The sequence below is a fragment of the Indicator indicator genome, chromosome W (genome assembly GCF_027791375.1).
Source record: "Indicator indicator isolate 239-I01 chromosome W, UM_Iind_1.1, whole genome shotgun sequence".
Lineage (NCBI taxonomy): Eukaryota > Metazoa > Chordata > Aves > Piciformes > Indicatoridae > Indicator > Indicator indicator.
Genome location: NC_072052.1, coordinates 501671 through 524759, shown reverse-complemented (window position 1 = coordinate 524759; position 23089 = coordinate 501671). Strand labels below are relative to the sequence as shown.

Sequence of the window (23089 nt, the reverse complement as noted above, 5' to 3'; positions counted from 1 at the left end):
CGGTCAGGTCCCAGACACACCTCTTGGACTACTTCTCGCTTTATCTGGTCAAAGGCTGCTTGTTGCTCAGGACTCCCCTGGAAACTGTTTCTCTTTCGAGTCACATCATATAGAGGTTTCTCAATCTGACTGTATCCAGGAATGTGCAGTCTCCAAAATACCGCTATACCTAAGAAACGTAGAGTTTCTTTCTTATTGATGGGATTTGTCATGGTAGAGACTTGGTTTATCACATCCATTGGAATGTGATGGTGACCCTCTTGCCGCCACACTCCCCGAAACTGGCTTTCTCTAGCAGGTCCAGTATTCAATATCATGGTGATATCATGACAGCTATATAACAAAAGTGCTGACCAGAGCCACGTATCATGGGCCTTGGAGTTTAGTTCTGGGCAGCTTTCTTCCGGTTTATTGTTCGGGGTGTTGGTCTCTTCCTCTTTGCTGGCTGCTGACTTGGATGCTGCCCTGTTCTGCTTGCTGGGTTGTTTGCTGATGATTGTCTTTTGTTGGCTTGGATTGTTTTGCTCATTTGTAGAGCATGGTACATTGTATTATTTTCATTAAACTCTCTTTATCTCAATCCATAGGACTTTTGGTTTCTTATAATTTTTTTTTTTTTTTTTTTTGTAGATTGCTCCTAATCATTGGAGTGAGTCTTGTTAGAGTGCGCTGTCTTAAACCAGATAGAGATGGATTCGAGCACTGGCTAAACAATAGAGCTCAGAGGGTTGTGATCTGCATGCAGAGTCCAGTTGGAGACATGTAACTAGTGGTGTTCCCAAAGGGTCAGTACTGGGTCCAGTCTTGTTCAGCGACCTGGATGAAGGAATAGAGTGTACCATCAGCAAGTTTGATGATGACACGAAACTGGGAGGATTGGATGACAGACCAAGAATCTGTGCTGCCATTCAGAGAGATCTGGACAAACTGGAAAGTTGGGCAGAAAGGAACCTAATGAAATTCAACAAGGACAAGCGGAGTCCTACACCTGGGCAAGAATAACCCCATGTACCAGTACAGGTTACGGCTTGACCTGCTGTAAAGTAGCTCCACAGAAAAGTACCTTGTAGTCCTGGTGAACAGTAAGTTGACCATGAGAGAGCAATGTGCCCTTGCGGCCTAGAGGGACAATGGCACCCTGGGATTCATTAAGAAGAGTGTGACTGACAAATCAAGGGAGGTTCCTCTGCCCCTCTGCTGTGCCCTAGTGAGGCCTCATCTGGAGCATTGTGTCCAGTTCTGGGCTCCCCGGTTCATAGAATCATAGAATCAACCAGGTTGGAAGAGACCTCCAAGATCATCCAGTCCAACCGATCACCCAGCCCTATCCAATCAACTAGACCACGGCACCAAGTGCCTCATTCAGTCTTCTCTTGAACATCTCCAGGGATGATGACTCCACCACTTGCTGGGCAGCACATTCCAATGGGCAATCACTCTCTCTGTGAAGAATTCCTCCTAATATCCAGCCAGACCTCCCCTGGCACAGTTTGAGACTGTCCCCTCGTTCTGCTGCTGGTTGCCTGGAAGAAGAGACCAACCCCCACCTGGCTACAACCTCCCTCAGGTAGCTGTAGACAGCAATGAGGTCTCCCCTGAGCCTCCTCTTCTCCAGGCTAAACATCCCCAGCTCCCTCAGCCTCTCCTCACAGGCCTGTGCTCCGGACCCCTCACCAGCTTTGTTGCCTCTGGACACGTTCCACTACCTCAACATCTCTCTTGAATTGAGGAGCCCAGAACTGGACACAGGACTCAAGGTGTGGCCTGACCAGTGCTGAGCACAGGGGAAAGAAGAACCTCCCTTGTCCTGCTGGCCACACTATTCCTGATCCAGGCCAGGATGCCATTGGCTCCCTGGCCACCTGGGCACACTGCTGGCTCATGTTCAGCCTACTATCAACCAGCACCCCCAGGTCCCTTTCTGTCTGGCTTCTCTTCAGCCACTCTGTCCCCAGCCTGTAGCGCTGCTTGGGGTTGTTGCGGCCAAAGTGTAGAACCCTGCACTTAGCCTTGTTCAATCTCATCCCATTGGCCTCTGCCCACCCATCCAGCCTGTCCAGGTCCCTCTGCAGGGCCCTCCTACTCTCCAACAGATCGACACCTGCTCCTAACTTGGTGTCATCTGCAAACTTATTGATGATGGACTCAATTCCCATGTCCAGATCATCAATAAGGATATTGAATAGTATGGGGCCCAGCACTGATCCCTGGGGGACACCACTAGTGACTGGTTGCCAACTGGATGTGGCACCATTCACCACCACTCTCTGGGCCCAGCCATCCAGCCAGTTCTTGACCCATTTCAGAGTGAATTTGTCCAAGCCACGAGCTGCCAGCTTTGCCAGGAGCTTGTTGTGGCAGACGGTGTCAAAGGCTTTGCTGAAGTTCAGGTAGACTACATCCACAGCCTTCCCCGCATTCACCAGACGGGTAACCTGATCATAAAAGCAAATCAGGTTGGTCAGGCTGGTCAGGCTTTCAAGAGACAGGGAACTACTGGAGGGTGTCCAATGGAAGGCTACGAGGATGTTTAAGGGACTAGAATATCTATCTCTCTTATGAGAATAGGTTGAGAGACCTGGGACTGTTTAACCTGGAGAAGAGAAGGCTGAGAGGGGATCTGATCAATGTTTGTAAAGATGTTAAGGGTGGATGGCAAGAAGTGGGTGCCCAGTAATAGGATGAGGAGCAATTTATACAAACTGGAACACAGGAAGTTCAGCCTCAACATGAGGAAAAACTTTACTGTGAGTGTGACAGAGCACTGGAACAGGCTTCCCAGAGAGGTTATGGAGTCTGCTTCTCTGGAGACTTTTCAAACCCACCTGGATGTATTCCTGTGCAACCTGCCCTAGGTGAACCTGCTTTGGCAGGGGGGTTGGACTAGATGATCGCCTGAGGTACCTTCCAACCCCTACCATTCTGTGATTCTGTGAAACTGTGGCCTGCACTCTGATGCTATAGGAATGGAGAAAAACCTATTAGCAGTATCAGTTGTGGTGTACCACTTGATTGACTTTGACTCCAGCTGGTATTGAAGCTCTATCATGTCTGGCACAGCAGCACTCATCACTGACATAACTTCATTCAGGCCATGGTAGTCTACTGTCAGTCTCCATGCTCCATTAGAATTTTGCACTGTGCATATGGGGCTGTTGAGGGGTGATAGGGTTTTGCTGATCCCCCCTTGATTCTTCAACCAATGTATCAGTTTATGGATGTGAGTCAGGGAGTCATGGTTGGTGTGATATTGCCACCAGTGCATCATTGTGGTAGGAATTGTCACCTGATGTTCTTTAACATTCATCAGCCCCACCACACAATGGTCATATGAGAGACCAGACAATATTGACAATGTGATGGTTTTAAAGACTGTGTCTTTAATTTTTCTTCACAAAGTTTGAGCAGAGAAAGTGAAAGAATGTTAATAAATCACTATTGGGTGTAAGAAAGAAAATAATGATTATTCTAAACACTTCCATTGGAGAGATAGAAATGTTTAAGAGTCAGTACTCAAAACAAAGTTACTCAGTCTCAGCTTGCTCTGCTTCTTTCTGCTTCTCCTTCTGCCTTCAGAAGATAACACTCACCCCCGCATACTGACCTTGACAAGCTAAGTCTAACAGCCTCTCTGTTTCTTGTCTCTCTGCCTTCTGCCAGGGGGGTCTGGGGGGAGTCCTTCTGGCTGGGGGGGGGAAAGGAAGCACAGCCCCTTTTGGGGGGCCAGAGGGCTTTATTGTGTTTTTCTGCTGATTGTACATATTTGTAAATGTTGTGAATATTGTATATTTGTATATATTCATTGCATTTCACCATAGATTGTAGCTTTGCATGTAAATACAGCTTCATTTGCTTCTGGACTAAGCTAGCCTGGTTATTGTCAGTGTGGGAGGGGGATTCCAGCTCTCACACTGTAACAACCACCATTTATTTCCATCCATTTCCAAAGCAGTTATATCAAAGGCCCACCCACACCCTTTTTGGTTTTTTAAATGTCCTCTTCTGAAGTAGTCTATGCCAAGGCTGTACAGGACCTTTGGCCAGTTGCAATGGGGTGTTTATGATACTCATTCCCGGTTAGACTCATTTCAGCTTGATGACACTAGGATACACTGTGTACCAGTACCTACTAGAGCCTTATGCTCCTGCGGTTCTGAAAAGCCAGGCTATCACATCCACACAGGCCAACAAACCAAATTGTCCCTTTTCTCCACCTGGCTGGAGGCAGGGCCCTTCTAATGCTGATCAGAATTACTCACTTATTGATAAAATGGCTTGGAGATTGCTTCAAGAGGATCAGAAGCAAGATCAGCATGTCTACCCTGTCTGGGGAATTTCCCACAGGGAACTGGAGCAGCATTTTTCCTGGAGTAATCCCCTTTCCTGATTGTGAGCTGTGAGGGAAAACATACTTGTTCAAATAGAATTGAACTCTATTTTCCATCTCATTATCTAATTTCCTCATGTCCTCTCCATGATCACATAAGTAAGACCACAGGGCGCAATGTGGTGCATACCTCCCAGATTCTCTCTCTTGGGCAGGGGAGCACCTACTCCTAATAGCTGAGATATGGACCTATACAAGTGGGGAGTAGGACATGTCCTCTTTAAAGTGATGAAACTCCCAGAACAGTTGCTCTACAGTTGAAAGGCAGGCCCATAGGGAGGAAGAGAGACTTCCCTAGTATTTCTGGAGTACATCAGCCAATTCATTCACTGTTTGCCTCAGGACATCTTTCCAGGACATTGCAACCAATGAGTTGGCATATGATGGTAGTGCACTTCATAGGAACTTCCAGCACATGGGTAGTGTGCATTGGACTTCATCTGGATCTGAGTGACTGCTCATCATTCCTATCATTATAAATCACCTCCAGCAGAGATAATACTCTCAGGTACTGGATACCTTTCTCCATGGTGATCCACTTGCCTGGGTGACACATAACACCTTCCTTCATGCCTGACATAAATCACCTCCAGAGGCTGAGGGCCTGCGTCTGTTTTCCAATTGCCCTGTCAGTGTCCCCTTCCCTAGACAGGCTTGGCTTCCGTACCTTCTAATTCCAAACCATTGTCTCAGTTATCCCAGCCTCAGAGCAGCCAGGTAATAATGTGCTCTCCTAGATGGCAGATGAAGTCCTTTTGCCTATCTGGCAGCTCACTCAGGGATAAGGATCAGGTGATTACCTCTGGCTCTTCCTCCTTTTCTCATGATGGTCCTGGTTCATCATCATCCCTGGTGATGGGTGACTGATACAGGCACAGGTTAGTTCTCTGGTGCAGCTATAGCACCTGTTGCCAGTCTGTCTTTGGGCCCAGAAACATTCTCTTCCCTTTGAGGGCACTGAATAGAGCTGAAAAGGACTCAGTAGGTGCATGCAAGGTCCCAGTACATTGCAGTGATTTGTGTCTCTCAGGAATTAACAGCTTGATGACATACTTCCAAATATTTTACCAGTTTATCAGGATTCTGCACTCGTTGAGGGGTGAAATCCCAAATCATTGACATTGATCAGTGTTCTAGTGTGATGGATAAGGTTATTAATTTATGAATTATGAAAAATTAATTATAATATTTTATTATTTATTAATATCAAATTTATTAATAACCATAGATATGCAGATTCTAGTGCATGGTTGTGGAACATATCCTACAAACTGGTACTGTATAACAATTTTGAACCAAATTAGAAAAATATAAAAGTTATTCAGTAATAGAACCAGAGTTGCAATTTTGCTGCTTGTCCACCAGATGGCAACTCGACAAGACACTTGCAGTTTGGCTAAACAGCTATGAGAAACAAAGTGTCAGGGCATACACTTAAAGGAACCTTTTAAAGACTTAAATCAATTTATGATCACGAATTATGGCTCCAGGCATTCCTGAGGAGGGCTGCTTATAAACCACAAGCTACAATACCATGCGAGCTAAAGTGTGGGGATTTTGAACAGAACCATAACGGGTGTTAAACATGTTGCTATGCAGGTTGCTAAGTTACTGCTACAGAGGCTGGCTGCCGAGGCTAAGGGACTTGCGGGGACCCCACGCTGGCTCTTGGGGGCGGTCCCTTCCGGACAGGAGAGGGGAAAAGCTTTCTCCCGCAGCTGCAGGGGTGTGGTGTTGACTTCTGCCGACAGGCAGGTTCACGTGGAATGGCTCTGCGGGCAGTTCCCAGTGTTAGCGGTCAGCAGGATGCTGTGAGGCAGCAGTTCCCCTCCTGGAGCGGCTGGAGAACGGAGGAGGGAGTGGCGCAGCTTTCCCCTGCTCACGTCGGAAATGACCGAACATTGCCAATTCTTCTCAGTGACTGCTTTCTTGTGACTAAGGTTATGGGGCAGTCCTTTGTGAAGCTCAATGGGGCACTGTAGCAGGGGAGAGTTAATTGGAGTTTGATTAAAAGTACCCAGCTGCCAAGGCCTGCCTGGGGATAATTGGTGTTTGTGCCCAGCTGCCCGGGAGTGTCTGGGAATGCTTGGTATTTGACCAGAAGCTCCCAGGTTCACGATAAGAGTAACAGATAACATGTATCTGTAGGCCCCTTTCCTTATGAAACTGAGCAAGGATGGGAATGTATTGAATGTGTTGACATCCTGAGGTGACCGAAGAAGACCTTCAAGCTCTTGTTTGACCATTAATGGACATGAGGAAGATGAAGATGAGGAAGGCTATTGCTTGGCAGAGGGCATGCAACCCCCTGAGTGGGCTGCGTGCATAAGCAATAGGGTGAGAAGATTGTGACAGTTTAGGCTGGGTGCCTCCTGTTGCTGCCACATAAGCTACACTGCCAGTGTTCCTAATGTCCAACCCAATAAGGTAGACAAAGGAAACGGTGTATTTCTACCCATAAATCCTGTGCCCTATAAATCCATTTGCAAAGTCATTGTCTCCCCCTCTATTCCTTCCCTGCCCCCATTGGAGATGCTTCCCTATTGGGTAACGATGGGGGAGTATCTCAAGGCCTCTTAGGCCTGTCTAGGCCTAATGCCAAGAGGAGAAAGGAGGGGGGGGGGGGGCAGCCTCAGGCCTGGCCAGCCTGAGACTAGCCTAGAAGTGGGGGGGGGGAAGAAAGAGTCCTGGGGGTTTGGGTATACCCTCAGGTGGGGAGAAGAGAAGAGTTGGTGAAATAAATAAAAATGAAATTATTTGTTAATCGTATGTGAGGACCCTGACTGTTCTCTGCTTACCCTTTCCTAGACAATCTGTTCAAGCCAAAATGTGAAATAGCCCCTTATCACCTTTCCAAATACCAGAGGGCTTCTCCCCACACCGGTAAATACCTGTGGGGCCAGTGACAATAGGTGACTATTGCTGTCATCAGGGCAGGGGAAGAACGTTTCACACCTTGTCTCCTCTATTCAGACCTCTGCTGATGAGACAACGCCCAGGCCAGGGCAGAGCTGTGGGGGAGCTGTAGACCTGACTCACAGCAGGAGAAACTGAAGGCCCTGGGAGGTTGATATGGGCTGTGAATACAGCTAGGGAGCCTCCAGATTGGGCAGATTGGCTTTGTAAATTCTGTTAGTGCTCTGACAACGAGTTCCTCATCCTATCTGCTAAATCCTGCAGCCAGTGTTAAAGGAGCAGGAAATCTGGGGCAATGAGTGTTTAACTGCGGGGTTCAGACATCAGGTCTCTGAATTTGGGTTGTTCGGCACTTCAACTAGTTCCTGTATCAGACAGACAAAAAGCTCAAGTTCAAATCACAGCAATAATGAAAGCAGCTGAGCTGGGATGTCTAAAAAGCCACTGAAATATGAAAAACAAGATTTAAGGAGTGGATACTAAATATGTAGCTGTTACATAATGTCTATCATATACATTGCTTCCCTCCTCATGGCAAGGAGAAGAGTTTCACTGGCCTGGACAAATCTGCTGTGCCGTAGCTAGTGGAGAGTTTCAAATTCCTTGACTTTAAAATGTAATGAACCACCTACTCTATCACAACAATAATTGTTTTCTACATATTTCTTACCCATAAAATACGTATCTAATCCGAAGTCTTTGTAATAAATAGAAATGGAATTATCTGTTAATCATATGATGTTAAGTTTAAATGATGTTAGATTAATAATTATCTTTTATAATAGCTTAATAGTGGAATGTAGGTTGCTTTGCTTATTTGCCAAGACTTGTAACTAAACTACAACAGACAGCCTTGTGTATCATAGGCAGCTTTGTGTATCTGTCAAAGTCCTGTATTCTGACATTCCTAAGCCGGATCCACGACTCCTTGCTGGATATCTACACATATGCAGAATGATAAACTGGCTCCGAGTATGCAGAACAAGAGATAAGAAACTGAAACAATGCAAAGAGACTGAGATGATACTGAACTCCTACCCTATAAAAGGAGTCTATACGATACTGTCAGATGCGAGCCGTGGAGGAACAGGAGATCCCCCCGGCTGCCCATCACTGGTTTTGCTCACTTACCAAATAAAACTTTAAATTTAACCACATAAAATTGGAGTGGTCATTTTTGTCAATTACAGTTAGGAAGCCTTTGGGTGTTGCTTAAGGGTCTCTGTACACTTTCAGACTTCTCTGCCACTATGCTTGTACTTTTTTGTAGTTTCACCAATTACTTTTCCATTTAAACTTTCCATCACTCTCCAATTCGTTTGTGTGAGTGTCATTCTTTTGTCCCTCTCGGGGCAAGAGAGGATCTGTCTGGCATCAACCCAGCAAAGATTATGGGTAGCAGAAGATGGTTGCTGCGGAGAACTCTGCAAATTGGATTGGAGAAAATGCAGAGATGGAAAAGTTGAAATGGATATCTGGGCGATGTTGGTTTCGGTGGCTGGGCTCAAGGTTTTGTGCCGGGGTGACCATGTTTTATGGGTTCCGAGGGGACACCTGGTGCATAGCTGTGGCGTGGAATCCCTCCTGTTGTTCCTAGGCGGCAGCAGCGATTCTGTAGCCACAGGCATTGGGGAAAGCTTAAGAATGTGGTGCCTGTCCTTTTCCCTTTTGTTCCGTGCGGAGTGACGAGCGGTGCGGAGCCGAGGAGGGGGAGGGACAGTTGTAAGCAGACCAGAGTAAGCTTGTCCTGCAGTGGTGGGGGCTATCCGCAGCGGGGAGGTGAGCGGTGTTTCCCGCAATCCAAGAGGGCGAGCGGTGGCTCCAGTTTGAAAGCTGCTTCCGAGGCCCAGGGAGTGACTATGGATTGGGCTGGAAAAGCCGCTCTTGTGGACCGAGGGGTGGCGTCAGTTTTGATCTGTACCGTGGTGGCAGAGGCGACGGCGGCTCCGTTGTTCCGTACATCGGGCGACGGTTGTTGTTATCTCTCCCCTGATTTTCAGACGCGTTCCGAAAATGGCGCCTAGCACATGACTCTGCCTCTCTTCTTGGTGGGTTGCACTGCAGCCACTCCCTCTCCTGGGGGAGGGCTGTGTAGCTGGATGCAGCCATGCCTCGGTACGCTTATCGCTCAGGGGGAGCGGTGTGACTGTGCATGGTGTGCATTCGTGTAGCCTGGGCCGCGGCTGGAAGCGGTCAGCACTGGGCTTGGGAAAGGTCCATGCAACTTCTGAAAGTCTCAGCGTGCTGTTGCCTGGAGGGGTGGAAGGAGTCGAGTCGATGAGTCTGATTGTTCTGACTCGATTGCCCTGAGGGGTGGAAACATGCTGCTTGAGTGGACAGAGATAGAGGTTTGGTTGAGAAGTTGTGAGGTTGTTTCTGCGTTGCTGGGAGGTTCTACCAGATAAGGGAGAAGAACTGGAATGAACTGTTACCTGAGCCCGAGTGAGAGGGAGTGGGAGAGGGAGTGGCTGCATTGCAACCCGCTGAGAAGGGATACGGAGACAGGTGCTAGGCGCCATTTTCGGAACGCGTCTGGAAAATCAGGGGAGAGATAACAATGGCTGTCACCCTATGTACGGAACGACAGAGACACTGTCACCTCTGCAGCCGCAGTACAGATCAAAAGCGCCGGTTCCCCTTGGGCCACAAGTGTGACTTTTCCAGCCAAAGCCATACACACTCCCTGGGCCTCGGGAGCAGCTTTGGAACTGAAGCCACCGCTCACCTTCTTGGATTGCCACCGGTCCCCTCCCTGCTGCGGCTAGCCCCCACTGCTGCGGGACTGGTCTTCTTACGACTGTCCCTCCCCCTCCTTGGCTCCTCACCGCTCATCGCTCCGCACAGAACAAAAGGGAAAGGGACAGGCACCGCGTTCTTGAGCTTTTTCCCCGAAGCTAGTGGCTACACAATAACCGCTGCTGCTTCAAAACAGCAGGAGGGATTCCACACCACAGCTACACACCAGGCTGTCCCCTCGGAACCCATAAAACGCCCACACAGTTGCCCCGGCACAAAACCTTGAGCCCAGCCACCCAAAACCAACAACACCCAGATATGCATTTTAACTTTTCCATCTCTACATTTTCTCCAATCCAATTTGAAGATTTCTCCACAGCAACCATCCTTTGCTACCAATAATCTGTGCTGGTTTGAGGCCAGACAGATCCTCTCTTGCCCCGAGAGGGACAAAAGAATGACACTCACACAAATGGATTGAAGAGTGATGGAAAGTTTAAATGGAAAAGCAGTTGGTGAAACTGCAAGCATAACTACAAGTATAGTGCCAAGAATATCCTAAAGCATTCAGAGTCCCTTACAAAACACCCAAAGGCTTCCCAACTCTTCCCTTCTCCCCACCTGAGGGCATACCCAAACCCCCAGGGCTCTTTCTTCCCCCCCTACTTCTAGGCTAGTCACAGGCTGGCCAGGGGTGAGACTGCCCCCCCGGCTTTCTCCTCCTGGCATTAGGCCTAGACAGGCCTAAGAGGCCTTGAGATACTCCCCCATCGTTACCCAATAGGGAAGCATCTCCCACGGGTGCAGAGAAGAAGAGAGAGGGAGACAATGACTTTGCAGCCTAAACTGCCACAGTGGCTCCTGTTGCTGCCACATAAGTTACACCTCCGGTGTCCCGAGTGTCCAACCCAATAAGGTGGACACAGGAAATGGCGTATTTCTACCCATAAATCCTGCACCCTTTAAATCCATCTGCAAAGTCATTCCAGGAGCAATGTATACCAACAAAGGGAAAAGCAGGGAAGAATGCTAGGAGTCCTGCCTGGATGATCAAGGAGCTCCTAGACATGCTATCACTTAAAAAGAAACTTTACAAGGAATGGAGGAAAGCACAGCTAGAATGGGGGGTATATAAGGAAGCTGCCCGAGCATCGAGAGACCTGGTTAGGAAAGCCAAAGCACAGTTTGAATGGAATCTAGCCAGGGAGGTTAAAGGGAACACTAAGAATTTCTACAGGTATATTAATGGTAAAAAGAAGACCAGGGAAGGTGGGGGCCACCTCAGAAAGGAAACAGGTGAACTGGTGACAAGTGACCTGGAAAAGGCTGAGGTTCTCAGTGACTTCTTTACCTCAGTCTTCACTGAAAGGGCCTCCAGCCACACTCCTGGAATAGTCATGGAAGCTAATGGCAGGGACCGGGAGGAAGAACTGCCCATCATAAGTGAAGATCAGGTTCGTGATCACCTGAAGAACCTGAAAGTGTTCAAGTCCATGGGACCCAACGGGATACACCCATGCATACTGAGGGAACTGGCAGATGAGGTTGCTAAACCCCTCTCTATTATATTCCAAAAGTCCTGGCAGTCTGGGGAAGTCCCCACTGACTGGAAAAGGGGAAACATTGCTCCCGTTTTCAAAAAGGGTAAGAAGGAAGAACCAGGGAACTACAGGCCAGTCAGTCTCACCTCTGTGCCCAGTAAGATCATGGAGCAGATTCTCCTGGAGGCACTACTGAGACAGAGGAATAGTGAAGAGGTGATTTGGTACAGTCAGCATGGCTTCACCAAGGGCAAATCCTGCCTGACAAACCTGGTGGCCTTCTATGACAAGGTCACAACATTAATAGATGAGGGGTGAGCAACTGATGTCATTTACCTGGACCTGAGCAAAGCCTTCGACACTATCCTGCACCACATCCTGGTCTCCAAACTGGTGACACATGGGTTTGATGGGTGGACCACTAGATGGATAAAGAACTGGCTTGATGGCCACACCCAAAGAGTGGCTGTCAATGGCTCCATGTCCCAGTGGAGTCCAGTGATAAGTGGAGTCCCTCAGGGCTCAGTCCTGTGACCAGTCTTGTTCAATATCTTTGTTGATGACATGGACATTGAGTGCATTGAGTGCACCCTCAGCAAGTTTGCTGATGACACCAAGCTGTGTGGTGCAGCAGACACGCTGGAGGGAAGGGATGCCATCCAGAGGGACCTTGACAGGCTGGAGAGGTGGGCACAAGCTAACCTCATGAGGTTCAACAAGACCAAGTGCAAGGTCCTGCATATGGGTCGAGGTAATCCCAAGTACAAATACAGGCTGGGCAGTGACTGGCTGGAAAGCAGCCCTGAGGAGAGGGACTTGGAGGGCCTGGTGGACTAGTAGCTCAACATGAGCTGTCAATGTGCACTTGCAGCCCAGAAAGTCAACCAGATCCTGGGCTGCATCAAGAGAAGTGTGGCCAGCAGGTCAAGGGAGGTGATTCTCCCCCTCTACTCCACTTTGGTGAGACCGCACCTGGAGTACTGCATCCAGTTCTGGAGCCCCTATTGCAAGAGGGATATGGACATGCTGGAACGTGTCCAGAGAGGGGCCACGAGGATGATCAGAGGGCTCTGCCAGTGCACTAGGTAAGTTCACTCACCAGAGTGACCAGCTCCTGTGTGGTAAGTCTGTACTGGGGAGGGTGCCGACCAAAAAGGTTGGCAAAGGGCTCCTTTTGAATCAGCTCGGTAGTTGGCACGGGCAGGGCATGTGGGCAGAATGTGAGGTGCTGCAGTTTACTGAAGGAGTGATGGTGGCTACTCAGAGCAGGAGGACTGTGCTTCCAACACCCACTAAAATGAATATTGGTATCCAGGCCACAGGCTGTGAAGAATGCCACAGCCTTTCACTAGCAATAGGGGGCAACACTGACTATGGTTGCATGAGGTGTGCGCAGGTTTTTGACCTGCTCAGCCAGGTGGCACAGCTCCAGGATGAAGTAATGGAGCTCAGGGAAGAGGTGAGTAGGTTGAGAAACATCAGGGAGAGTGAGAGGGAAATCGATTACTTCCACAAACTGATCTCTACAAAACCAGAACAGGAGTTAACTCTTAGTGGAGCAGAGGATTCAATATCCTCTCCTCAGCAAGCCCCCCAGCCTTTCTGTAGTAACCCGCATGAGCAGGGTCAATGGGAACGGGTCTCTGTCTGGCGAAACAAACGATACCAAATGGAGCAAGCATGTTCCTTTAAGAAGTGTGTCGCCCACAGTGCCCTTGCAGTACAGGTATGGGGCTCTGCAGGAGGAACTGGTTGTGAGCAAGGACGAGGGCTCACGAAAGCCAGAAGTGCCACCAAGGCCAACTTGCCTCAGGCTAGCCATCAAAACTGACTCTGAAAAGAAAAATCGAAGGGTCATTGTTGTAGGTGACTCCCTGCTGAGGGGAGCAGAGGGCCTGATATGCAGACCAAACCCGCTTCATAGAGAGGTCTGCTGTCTCCCTGGTGCCTGGGTAAAGGATGTTGTAGGTAAAATTCCCACCCTTGTGAGTCTTTCAGATTATTACCCACTTCTGGTCTTTCAGGTGGGTAGTGATGATGCAGCAATGAGAGGATCAATCAATTAAAAGAGACTTCAGGGCCTTGGGGCAACTGGTAAAGGGATCAGGAGCTCAAGTTGTGTTTTCCTCCATCCCTCTGACATCAGCAATGGATGAGGGAATATATAGGACGAACTGATAGGTCAATTCATGGCTCTGGGACTGGTGTCATCAACAGGGGTTTGTATTTTACGATCACGGCTGGGTTTACAAGGCACCAGAGCTGCCAGCAACTAATGGGATGCACTTGTCCCAGAGAGGGAAAAGGATTCTGGGGCAGGAGTTGACAGGGCTCATTGATAGGGATTTAAACTAGATTTGAAGAGGGAAGGGGTTATTAATCTCATGCTGGCCTGTGACAAACAGTGGGGCAGCTCACCAGAGGCCAAGGGATGGAGTGATAGTAAGGGCTCTCAACTTGTTGCCCTGAGGCAAGCCAGGGACGATGCATTGGAACACCCCAAGGGAATCAAGGGGGATTCACACAAGAGGGTTGATACAGCCAGCCCAGCTTGAAGTGCCTCTACATGAATGCACACAGCTTGGGCAATAAACAGGATGAATTAAGGGCTGCTGTGATGCTGGAAAGCCATGATATAGTGGCTATTACTGAAACTTGGTGGGATGATTCCCATGACTGGAATGTAGGGATAGAGGGGTACAAGCTCTTTAGGAAGGACAGGCAGGGTAGGAGGGGAGGAGGTGTTGCTCTTTATATCAGTGACCAGCTGGAATCAATGGAGCTCCATCTGGGGAAGGATGATAAGCTAGTTGTGAGCATATGGGTGAAGATTAAAGGGAAGACAGTAGGGGTCCACTACATGCCACCTGACCAGCAGAACCAAGCAGATGAGACCCTCCACAGGCAAATAGAAGTGGCTTTGCATTCACAAGCCCTGGTCGTCGTGGGGGATTTCAACCACCCTGACATCTGCTGGAGGGACAACACAGCTAGGTACCAGCAATCCAGGATGTTCCTGGAATGCATAGATGACAACTTCCTCCTCCAAATGGTAGAGGAACCAAGAAGAAAAGGTGCTATGGTGTGGATAGAATATGGAGCGGGCTAGGCTGCTGGCGGGCTAGCTGTAAACGACCTTGATATGGTGAAGATGCCCCCCCACACTTTGTTCCTCAAAGGTGACTAGCTATGCAGCTGCAAGATAAGAGGCTAGGGATGTTTTTGATCCCTGGGAAAGTGTTTTGAGAACCAACCTGGCAGGGAAGTAAAAAGGTATTTAAAAAACAGGGTTTGTATTCATTAAAGAGATGGTAGTTGTCGGCAGTTGTTGGTGCAAACGCTCCTTGTCTCAGTGTAATTATTTGCAAGCAGCCGTGGGCACCAGGCTGGGGGGAGAAGTTTTTTCGGAGAGCTCCCAAGAAGCTCAGCCAGATTCTCGGGGGGTCTGAAACATTCTACAACACTATGCTGGACCATGATCTCACCAATAGGGAAGGGCTGGTGACCAATCTGAGGCTCAGGGATAACCTTGGCTGCAGTGACCATGAAGCAATAGAATTTAAGATCCTCAGGGCAACTAGGAGGACCTGTTCCAAGCTTACAACCCTAGACTTTAGGCATGCAGACTTTGATTGCTTCAGGGATCTGCTGGCCAAAATATCGTGGGACAAAGCCCTAGAGGGAAGAGGGGCCCAGGACAGCTGTTCATTATTCAAGGATCACCTTCTCTGTGTCCGGGAGCAAAGTATATGGACAAAGAGGAAGACAGGAAAGAATGCTAGGAGACCTGCTGTCTTTGTTTTAGGCAGTGGTTTAAGTAGTGGAGGAAGACAGGCTCTAAAATTACTCTCTAAGTAATTAAAGACGACTCCACACAGGATTGGATTGGATAGAAATGCAGAATACATTGGAAGATTAAATGGAAGGTGCTGTTAATAACTGCAAACTACAATGCAAATCAGTGCAAAAGCATATGAAATACTCAAATCCATATTCCGGATTTAACACAAAACCCCCTTAGGCCAAAGCCTTCTCCAAAACCTCCACCAAATCAACCCAAAACCCCAGTGTTCTTTTCTTTCCCCTGCCCCCATTGCTAGGCTAGTTCAGGCTGGCCAGGCCCAAACTGCCCCTCCCCCCCTTCTCCCTCCCCAGGCTCATCAAGGCCACACTACCTAAGCCATGATTGTGCAGAAAAAATACCAGGAGATAAGGGAGCATGCCTTGCCGGGAGAAAGAGAAGGAAGAAAGAGGAAGAGCTGGCTTTGCTGCCAGCTTAAATAGAGTAAGAGAACAGAATTATGGGAATGAAACACCAAAAGATTACAATTTCCTGTCTACTCCCTGGACCCATCTAGCCTCTGGAGGCTTGTACTCTATGGTTCTTAAAGGCATAAGCCTTAATCCATGACATTCTACCTCTTATTTCATTCCATAATTCTTACATCAAACATATCATCAAACAAGAAACAGTCTCTTTAAATGACATGTAGCAAAGTCCAAACAGTCAGAAGCAGGAAACAGTCCATCCTCTCCTCTCATCTGATGAGAAGACAAACTGTTTCCTGATCTCACATGATGAGACAAAATGACTTCCCAGGTGACCAGAAGAATCATGGACTCATGGTGAGATTGCTTTGCAGTTGGTGCACGAGCCAGGAAACGAACACCTGGTCCTTTGCGTAACAAGTGAGAATTCTACCAATGAACCACTAATGCACAGATTTGAAGTTGATGCACCAGCTGGGAATTGAACCCAGGCCTCCCACGTATCAGGTGAGTATTCTACCACTAAACCACTAATGCACAGACAACTGCTCACTGCAGTCTCTGGAGCTCCACAGTATCACAGTATATTAGAGGTTGGAAGGGACCTCAAGAGATCATCGGGTCCAACCCCCCTGCCAAAGCAGGATCACTTGGGGTAGTCCGCACAGGAATGCATCCAGGTGGGTTTTGAAAGTCTCCAGAGAAGGAGACTCCACAACCCCCCTGGGGAGCCTGTTCCAGTGCTCTGTCACCCTCACTGTAAAGAAGTTTCTCCTCATGTTGAGGTGAAATCTTCTATGTTCAAGCTTGAACCCATTGTTCCTTGTCTTATTACTGTGCACCACTGAAAAGAGCTTGACCTCCTCCACTTGACACCCACCCCTCAGATAATTATAGACCGTCTTCTCAAGACTAAATAGCCCCAGGGATCTCAATCTCTCTTCCTATGGGAGATGCTCAAGTCCCCTAATCATCCTTGTGGCTCTCCATTGGATTCTCTCCAGCAGGTCACTGTCTCTCTTGAACTGGGGAGCCCAAAACTGGACACAGTATTCCAGATGTGGTCTCACCAGGGCAGAGCAGAGAGGTAGAAGAACTTGCCTCAACCTGCTGGAGACACTTTTCTTGATGCACCCCAGGATCCCATTGGCTCTCTTGGCCACAAGGGCACATTGTTCCATGGAGAACTTGCTGTCCACCAGCACTCCAAGGTCTTTCTCTGTGGAGCTGCTTTCCATCAGGGCAGCCCCTAACCTGTACTGGTGCCTGCTGTTATTTGTCCCCAGATGTAGGACCCTGCACTTGTCCTTATTAAACTTCATGAGGTTTGCCTGTACCCAACTCTCCAGCCTGTCCAGGTCACATTGGATGGCTGCACAGTCCGATGGGGTGTCAGCAAACCCCCGCCAGTTTGGTATCATCAGTGAACTTGCTGAGGGTACATTGATAAAGATATTGAACAAAACTGGACCCAATACCGATCCCTGGGGAACACCACTGTCCGCAGGCCTCCAAGTTGACTCTGTGCCACTGATGACGACCCTCTGAACTCTGTTGTGGAACCAGTTTTCAATCCACCTTACTGACCAGCCGTCTGTGCCACATTTCCTGAGCTTTTCTATGTGGATGTTATGGGAGACAGTATCAAAAGCTTTACTGAAGTCAAGATATATGACATCCACTGCTCTTCCCTCATCAACCCATTTGGTCATAATTTCATAGAAGACTATCAGATTAGTCAGACAGGATCTCCCCTTTGTAAATCCATGTTGGCTACTCCTGATAACCTTCTTGTCTTCTATGTGGTTAGAGATGACCTCCAGGATGAGCTGCTCCATCATCTTTCCAGGGATGGGGGTGAGGCTGATTGGTCTGTAGTTACCTGGGTCCTCCTTCCTACCTTTTTTGAAGACTGGAGTGACATTTGCTTTCTTCCAGTCGCCAGGCAGCTCTCCTGTTCTCCATGACTTTTCAAAGATGATGGAGAGAGGTTCAGCAACACCGTCAGCCAGCTCTCTCAGCACTCGTGGATGCATCCCATCAGGCCCCATGGATTTGTGTGTCTTGAGATGGTATAAGAGATCTCCAACCCTTTCCTGACTGACCAGCGGAATGTTCACATCTCTCGAGTTCTGCTCCCTTGCTTCTAGAGACTGAGGTTCGTGAGGGCTGGTCTTAGGAGTAAAGACTGAAGCAAAGGCGGCATTTAGCAACTCTGCCATATGTGCATCATCAGTTCCCATATCTCCCATATCATTCAGTAGTGGTGTACTGGTTTTAGGGCTATGCCTTTAAAATTTTTCACAGATCTTGAGCAGAAAGTAGTAAGAATGTAAATAAATCACTATTGGGCGTAAAAAGTGAAAATAATGATTATTCTAAACAATTCCATTGGAGGGATAGCTCCCTTAAGATTTAGTTCTCAAAACAATGTTCAGTTTGGTTGGGGCAGTGCGGTTCAGAGTGTCTGCTCTCTTGCTTCTTTTGCTGGGAAGATATCTTACATGCCTTTGCTGACCTTGACTGCTCGGTCTGGTAAGAACCTTATCTGCTTCTCTTTCTCTCTTTCCTTTTTTGCCAGGGGGGTCAGGAGAAGGCAGGGAAGGAGGAGGCAGAGAGACAGCTTTCCTGGCTTTGGCCAGGAAGGTTTTGTGCTGTTTTTGTTAATTGTAAATATCTGTAAATATTGTACATACTGTATATTTGTATATATTCATTGTATTCCATTGTAGATTGTAGTGTCGCTTGTAAATATAGCTCCATTTGCTTCCAAACTGAGCTAGTCTGTTGAAGTTAATGTTGGGAGGGGAATTTCAACCCACCACATACATTACAACAAATTATTGGCACCCAATGTGGGGTTATTGCTTGATTGATTAATTCCTGCTCAGATTAAGGAAGCAAAATGAAGTTGTTTAGGGTTTTGTGGCATCTGCTACATTCTGTTTTGACTGTGGTAATTTATAAATGGTGTGTTTCAGTGAGGATAGATAAAATAGGTAGATATTTAGTATATAAGTTATTCCTTTGGTTTAAATAGAAGTTAAAAAGTCTGGGTGATTACTGCTTGGGATTTATCAGATTAGGAAGACACAGTAATGCAACTGTAACTGTTCCTGCTGAAATTTATGAGTTCACCATTCCTATTACAGAGAGCTATCTCAGCAAATAGGATCTTAAAGTAATCTATTTGCTATGCTTGAATCTTCTATTTGTGATAATAATAATATGCCTGCTAATAGCACTGTATAGAGAGAGACGCGTAGCTGGTTGCCATGCATTTAAGTGGAGGAGTAGACGTGAGAGATGTGAGTCTAATGCAGGCAGTTCTAGTGGTGAGGAGGACACAGAAGCAGGAGAGGCTGAGGTTACAGGCAGTTGCAGGCAGGCAGGAGTTGATGGAAAGACTGGAAGAGCTGCTCTGAACGGCGAGAGCAGTGTCATGTTTGGCATTAAGCCAGTGGGGGGGCAGCCGCAGCCCCGAGCAGACGCAGAAACCCTGCCAGCACCTAAAATGGCGGCAACAGCTTCACAGGCAGCCGCCATTAACAAGGCAAAGACTCTTCTGTCCTCTGCAGCTGGAACGGGAGCAGCAGCAGCGGTGCCCTTCCCATGAAAAATCCCACTGCTCCTGCCATTCCAGTGAAAAATCCCTCTGCTTCTGCCAATCCTGCTGTGAATTTAAAAGCGACACCAGTGAATTTAATTGCTGCTCTGACAAAAAAGGCTTAACACAAGGGAGGTGCAGAAGGAGGTCAGGATCCTGCTGACCAGGATTCTTCTACTGATCAGGAGACTTCTGCTAAAAAGGATGCTTCTGATGAGGAAGAGAAACTCTACCTTAGAGATCTGGTTGATTTTATGAGGCCACCCATGGATAGTGGAGATGCAGGACGGGACACGGTAAATTGTGAACTATTGGTGGTGCCTCTGAACGTAGGAAATCACACCAAGCCTTGCAGTAGGACCATGGGGACAACAGGTTGAAGAAGATGATAATGATGATGAGGATGATATACAGTGAGCTAATGCACACAGACAGGAAACTAGGAATGTAAGGAAAGATTACATTACAAGAGATACTGAGCCAATCCCGAGCTCCTTAGGGAGATGCTATGATAGAGGTGCTCCTGCTTTAGTGGAGGGTGACAAGTCAGCATCACAACTTGGAACTCTTTCGAAGGATACTGGAATAGACAGGCACTTAGGCAGCTGTCCTGGTAAGATTTCTCTGTGGGCACATCTCCTATTGGCAGTCCTAATGAGGTATCCCTCCAGAGATGATTTATTATGGAACCCTAAGCCTTGGAATTAAGTGTTTGAGAGAGCTTGATGTGAGAGAAGTAATGTATGGAAATCATACTACACTGAATCCTGATGAAATTCCTGTGGGAACAGGCCTTGCCAAAAAGCTCATTAAACTTGCCCCTCCTAATTATGCTACCATTCTGGCAAGCAGAATTGTGGCAAGAAATTATGGTGGAGCGCCTCCTACTGTTGGCCATTTCACTGACCAAATGAGGCAATTGGAGGATAGTCTCACACGTACTTCTTTGGTTTCAGCCATTGAAACTTTGTCTGGAGAGATAAAGAATTGCATGAAAGAGCTGAAGGAGGAACTTAAAACCTCCATATCCAATTTGGCATAGGGGAATGATGATGATTCCTCTTCTTCGAGATGGATACAAGTTTCAGCTGTTAGAAACAGAGATCCTCCAAAGAGGCCATTTCAAAACAGGCCAAACCAAAATAGACAATAGAAGCAGACACGTGGGAGTGTCTGGATAAATCTGTGTGATCAGTTTGGTAGAAATATGAACAGGTGGGATGGTCAACCAACTTCTGATCCTTTCAAGAGGTTACGGGAGCTGCAGAGTGGCAGAGCCTGAGGTAACAATACCAGAAGGGTAGCTGTCACTTCCTCGGTTTCCCAGAACTCTAACAACTCCAACAGTGATTCTAACTCTGGCACCAGATGCTGTGCCATTTGCACATGTGGATATAATCCCCATAATTAGGGGTGCCCTGCCTTCCACCAGGGGGAGGTAAGGGATAATGGAGATAACAGAATCTATTCGGTTGTGTACATCCGGTGGCCTGGCACTTCAAAATTTCAGAAGTACAGGGCGTTGGTTGACACAGGAGATCATTGCACCTCAATACCATCGAATTATCAAGGGCCAGAGCCTATAACTATTCTGGGAGTCACTAGTGGATCTCAAGAGTTGACTAAGATACAAGCTGACATAAGTTTAACTGAGAAAGAATGGAAGAAACATACCATTGTAACAGGACCAGATGCACCTTGTATTTTGGGAATTGATTTTCTGAGAGAAGGGCGTTTCAAAGACCCTAAGGGTTAAAAATGGGCTTTTGCAATAACAAAAGTAGAAACTGATGGAGGAAAATTGAAGTTGTCTATTAGACCTGAGCTTTCAGATGAATCTGCAGTTGTGGGACAACATGAGATAGAGGATGTGAAGTTGCTGGTTGCTTCTCAAACTGTGCATCACAGACAATACAGAACCAACTGTGACTCTTTGGTGCCCATCCAAAACTTCATCTGTTGCAAAGTCAGAAGGTCATCAGCAAAACTCATTCACCTTTCAACAGTCCAAACTGGCCTCTGCGATAGCAGAATGGAGAATGGCGTCTGACGGTTGATTTCCATGCTTTGAATGAGGTAACTCCGCCCATGAGTGCAGCTGTACCCCAATATGAACTAGAATCCAAGGAGGCCAAATGGTATGCTACCATAGACATTGCTAATGCTTTCTTCTCTATTCCCACAGCAGAGGAATGCAGGCCTCAGTTTGCCTTCACCTGGAAAGGCATACAGTACACAGTCAATTCTTTGCCCCAGGGATGGATTCACAGTTCAACCATCTGTCATGCAGTGATCCATGATGCTTTGGAGAAAGGTGGAGCTCCAGAACACATTCAGTTCATCGATGACATCATCCTCTGGGGGGAAACTGCTGAAGAAGTCTTCGAGAGACGTAAAAAAGTCATTGACATTCTCTTGAAGGCAAGTTTTGCTATCAAGCAAGACAAGGTGTGTCAGTATGAGCTGAAATTCCCCCCACACCAATAACCAGGCTAGCTCAGTCTGGAAGCAAATGAAAGCTGTATTTACAAGCAGAATCTACAATCTATGATGAAATGCAATGAATATGTACAAATATACAAAATTCACAACATTTACAAATATATGCAGTCAGCAGAAAGGCACAACCAAGCTCCCTTTGCTTCCCCGCAAAGGGGACCTTTCCCAAGGGGCCTCTCTCCCAGGGGCCTCCTCCCGAGACCCCCCTGGCAGAAAGCAGAGTTAGCTAAAGCAGAAAAGTTGTTAACTTAGCGCGCCAAGGTTAGTGTGTTATCTTCAGCCAGAAGAGAAGAAGAAACAGCAGCCAAAGAGCCCAGCACACTGTCCCGACTGCAGACTGCAGACTGCCCACTTTGTTTTGAGTAATAGTTCTTAAACATTTCTATCTGTCCAATGGAAGTGTTTAGAACAATCATTATTTTGCTTTCTTACACCCAATAGTGACTTATTTACATTCTTTCACTTTCTTTGCTTGAACTTTGCAAAGAAAAATTAAAAAGACAGTTTCAAACCATCACACAAGGTGAAAGGACCGGCCAGAGAAATCCGGTTTCTGGGAGTGCAGTGCAAGATGGTCACCATCACATTCCAATGGATGTGATAAACAGAGTCTCCACCATGGCAAATCCCATCAATAAGAAAGAAACTCCGTGTTTCTTAGGTATACTGGGATTTTGGAGACTGCACATTCCTGGATACAGTCTGATGGTGAAACTTTTCTATGATGTTACTCGAAAGAGAAACAGTTTCCAGTGGGGTCCTGAGAAACAAACAGCCTTTGACCAAATAAAGTGGCAAGTAGTCCAATCGATGGGTCTGGGACCTGTCCGAACTGGTCCATACATTAAGAACATTCCGTATGCGGCTGTGAGTGACAATGGTCCAACCTGGTGCTTATGGCAAAGAGCTCCAGGTGAGACACAAGGACGTCCACTTGGTTTCTGGGGTCGTGGCTATAGAGGCTCAGAGGCAAACTACACTCCAACAGAGAAAGAGATTTTAGCTGCTTATGAAGGAATGAAAGCTGCTTCTGAAGTGATTGGAACTGAGTCACAACTTCTTCTAGCTCCTAGATTGCCAGTTCTGAATTGGATGTTCAAAGGCAAAGGTTCTTCACCACATCATGCAACAGAT

At 47.4% G+C, this 23089-nt stretch overlaps 1 non-coding gene across 1 annotated transcript; it reads right to left on the bottom strand.

The window, feature by feature from the left end:
• Positions 1 to 16315: 16315 nt before the first annotated feature.
• Positions 16316 to 16386, bottom strand: TRNAI-GAU (transfer RNA isoleucine (anticodon GAU)). Its single transcript has one exon. It is a non-coding gene; the product is annotated as a tRNA-Ile (tRNA).
• Positions 16387 to 23089: the final 6703 nt, after the last annotated feature.